We start from the raw sequence: 4,656 nt of genomic DNA, 5'->3' as shown, positions 1-4,656 counted from the left end.
ACAGCTGGCAAAAAGTGTCCCTGCAGAGAGCTCCGCTATTTCTGACAGTTCCTTCACATTTACAGCGGTTGAAACATTGTATCTATTTGTTTCCATTTAGGATACAGATGTTTTTATTCGGAAACAAATAGATACAATGTTTCAACCGCTGTAAATGTCAAAGAACTGTCAGAGAACTGTCAGAAATAGCAGAGCTCTCTGCAGAGATACTTTTTGCTGGACTCAAATTCTTCTTATTTTCATCCTACTTCTTCTTCTTCTTCTTCTTCTTCATCCTCATCCTCTTCTTCTTCTTCATCCTCATCCTCTTCTTCTTCTTCTTCATCCTCATCCTCTTCTTCTTCTTCTTCATCCTCTTCTTCATCCTCATCCTCTTCTTCTTCTTCTTCCTCATCCTCTTCTTCTTCTTCATCCTCATCCTCTTCTTCTTCATCATCCTCATCCTCTTCTTCTTCATCCTCCTCCTCCTCCTCTTCTTCTTCTTCTTCTTCTTCTTCTTCTTCATCCTCCTCCTCCTCCTCTTCTTCCTCATCCTCATCCTCTTCTTCTTCATCATCCTCATCCTCTTCTTCTTCATCCTCCTCCTCCTCTTCTTCATCCTCCTCCTCCTCCTCTTCTTCTTCTTCTTCTTCTTCTTCTTCATCCTCCTCCTCCTCCTCCTCTTCTTCCTCATCCTCTTCTTCTTCTTCTTCATCATCCTCATCTTCTTCTTCATCCTCTTCTTCATCTTCATCCTCTTCTTCTTCATCATCCTCATCCTCTTCTTCTTCTTCATCATCCTCATCCTCTTCTTCTTCATTATCCTCATCCTCTTCTTCTTCATCATCATCATCCTCCTCTTCTTCTTCTTCTTCTTCTTCTTCTTCATCAGCATCATCCTCATCCTCTTCTTCTTCATCCTCTTCTTCATCCTCATCCTCTTCTTCTTCTTCATCATCCTCATCCTCTTCTTCTTCTTCTTCTTCTTCTTCATCCTCATCCTCTTCTTCTTCATCCTCTTCTTCTTCCTCTTCTTCTTCATCCTCTTCTTCATCCTCTTCCTCTTCTTCTTTTTCTTCTTTTTGTCTTCCTCTTGCAGGTCACTGCTCATGCGCAGATTTTTTATCGGTAAAAAATCGGCCGATTTGCCCACTAATTGCCGCGAAAATCGGCCGATCGGCAAAATCGGCCGATTTTTTTCCAACTTTACCGGGAAAAAAAACGGCCAAAATACTGAAAAACGGCCGACCAAATCGCCCACTAACGATCCGAAAATCGGCCGATTTTATTTTCGGCCGAAAAATCGGCCGATTTTCGACCCGTCTATGGCCTGCATTACTCCCTTTTGGGAGTATTTTAATTTCTATAGTGTTTTTGTTTTTATTTATTATTTTCATATGTGTAAAAACAAATCTATTAATTTTGCTAAATGCAATTCATGGTTTATTTTTTTATTCTGAATATATAGAGTGGTTAGAGTCCAAAGTATCGTTTTTCTTTTTTTGTGAGATTTTGAACTGTATACCACACAGACTCAACCCAAGTTATATTATTTTTATACCTTTGAGTCTGTTTTTTTAATGATGGTTTTGTAAAATGGGTTTTAGAAATTCACAAAAGAGAAAAGTAAACCAGTGAACTAATTATGAATTTGAAATATTATAGAATGGTTAAGGTGTTACTAAACTCATGACCCTGCACTCACTATATCTGGTCTCCCATAGTACACAGAACATGGAAATGCAATTATTTTAGTAAATATAAACTGCTAAATGTCTTTGCTTATCATCAGTTAGAGCAGTCTTGTGACTACTATCAGTGTCCAGCAGAGCACTGGTTAACGCTTGTAAAAAGAGTTTTCATTCTCACCTGATTGTCCTATGAGGCTGCAGGACCCCTGGCCCACTGTCTGCACAGTGGTGTTTGGCCCTAGGCTGATCACATGTACTGTCCCAAGAAAAAAAAAACTGTCTACCAATACACACCAAACTGAGCATGTGCAGCCCCCCCCCTCCCCCAGGTTACTGTAACAAGCATGAATTACTGCATATACAGACTGATCTTACTGTTGTGGGTTTAGTAACACTTTAAATGTATTTTGCATTCACAAAATTATTACTTTCACCATAACATTGTGTGAATATAATACGCAACAAAGCATATAACAGGACAGGAGCACATTTAATTTGGGATTACTTTAGGTGATGTTGGATTTCATGAGACACAGTCAGTAATAACTAAAGACTGTTCTGCAGTGACATATTAGTGGGGAAAATAAATTTACTGAGGGAATATAATTTTAAAGTATATGTAAACCCAATAAAAAAAATCTCATATAAACTCTAACATGTCAATGTAATTTTTAGAATTTTTAATTTTGCAGCTTCCATTAAAAAAATATCTGGTAAACCATATAATCTCAGGACTTAAAGTGCTAATAAACCCTGGACCCTGCATTCACTATATTTAGTCTCCCCAGACCCTGCATTCACTATATCTGGTCTCCCAGGACCCTGCATTCACTATATCTGGTCTCCCAGGACCCTGCATTCACTATATCTGGTCTCCCCGGACCCTGCATTCACTATATCTGGTCTCCCAGGACCCTGCATTCACTATATCTGGTCTCCCCGGACCCTACATTCACTATATCTGGTCTCCCCGGACCCTGCATTCACTATATCCGGTCTCCCCGGACCCTGCATTCACTATATCTGGTCTCCCAGGACCCTGCATTCACTATATCTGGTCTCCCTGGACCCTGCATTCACTATATCTGGTCTCCCCAGACCCTGCATTCACTATATCTGGTCTCCCCGGACCCTGCATTCACTATATCTGGTCTCCCAGGACTCTGCACTCACTATATCTGGTCTCCCCGGACCCTGCATTCACTATATCTGGTCTCCCCGGACACTGCATTCACTATATCTGGTCTCCCCGGACCCTGCATTCACTATATCTGGTCTCCCTGGACCCAGCATTCACTATATCCGGTCTCCCCGGACCCTGCATTCACTATATCTGGTCTCCCCGGGCCCTGCATTCACTATATTCAGTCTCCCCAGACCCTGCATTCACTATATCTGGTCTCCCAGGACCCTGCCTTCACTATATCTGGTCTCCCACAGTACACAGAACATGGAAATGCAATTATTTTAGTAAATATAAACTGCTAAACACCTTTTCTCATCAGCAGTTAGAGCAGTTTGGTGACTTCAACAGAGCACTGGTTAAAGCTTGTAGGAGTTTTATTTCTGCTCTAGGAGGGTGCAGGACCCCTGACCCTCTGTCTGGTTGGCCCTGTGCTGATCACATGCACTCTCCCTAGAAAAAAAAACTGTCTAGCAATACACACCAAGCTGAGCATGTGCATATGACTACGGATTCAGTATGTATCAGGTGGTCATTTCAGCAAGAGGAGGGGTACAGTAGAAAGGATCAAACATCCTTTTTACACAATGCAGAGGATTAACCCCTTAGGTTCCACAGTGAGTATAACAAGCATGCTTTACTGCATATACAGACTGATATTACTGTTGTGGGTTTAGTAACACTTTAATGAATGAGATGAAGCTCTGATGACTCCCATCATCCAATCATGTGCAAACAAAAGTACTGTTCTACTTCCCTTGCATGTGATTGGGTATACCACATTCACTAAACTAAGTGAAATTTCCCCTGCAAAGTGAAAATTGCCATTCAAAGTGAACAATCTATTTTCCTTTTGTAAAGTAACCCCACAAACTATGTGTTGGTTTTGTTATACAAGGGGAGGTAACGTATTTAAGTTGGGGCAAGCTGCACAAGCTCAGTTTAGTGTGTATTGCTAGATTTTTTGCTTTTTTTTTTTTGTGAGAGGGTGCATGCGATCAGCAAAGGGACAATCATCACTTCTCAGTCAGAGGGTCAGGGTCATGCAGCCTCATAGAACAGTCAGAGAAGAATAAAAACACCTACTAGATTAACCAGTGCTCTGCTGGACACTGATAGAAGTCACAAGACTGCTATAAACTGTTGATGAGAAAAGGTATTCAGCAGTTTATATATACTAAAATAATTGCATTTCCATATTCTGTGTAATGTGGGAGACCAGATATAGTGAATGCAGGGTCCTGGGAGACCAGATATAGTGAATGCAGGGTCAGAGGAGACCAGATGTAGTGAATGCAGGGTCCAGGGAGACCATATATAGTGAATACAGGGTCCAGGGAGACTAGATATAGTTAATGCAGGGTCCGGGGAGATCAGATATAGTGAATGCAGGGTCCGGGTAGACCAGATATAGTGAATGCAGGGTCCGGGGAGACCAGATATAGTTAATGAAGGTCCGGGGAGACCAGATGTAGTGAATGCAGGGTCCGGGGAGACCAGGTATATGAATGCAGGGTCCGGGGAGACCAGATGTAGTGAATGCAGGGTCCGGGGAGACCAGATGTAGTGAATGCAGGGTCCAGGGAGACCAGATATAGTGAATGCAGGGTCCTGGGAGACCAGATATAGTGAATGCAGGGTCTGGGGGGGAGACCAGATGTAGTGAATACAGGGTCCGGGGAGACCAGATATAGTGAATGCAGGGTCGGGGGGGGAGACCAGATATAGTGAAAGCAGGGTCCGGGGAGACCAGGTATAGTGAATGCAGGATCCAGGGAGACCAGGTATAGTGAATGCAGGGTC

Source organism: Staurois parvus, unplaced genomic scaffold, assembly GCF_062004578.1.
Source record: "Staurois parvus isolate SC_StPar_1 unplaced genomic scaffold, SC_StPar_1.0 ptg000698l, whole genome shotgun sequence".
Taxonomy (NCBI): Eukaryota; Metazoa; Chordata; class Amphibia; order Anura; family Ranidae; genus Staurois; species Staurois parvus.
The sequence above is the reverse complement of the archived record's forward strand: the minus strand, read 5'-3'. Positions refer to the sequence as shown.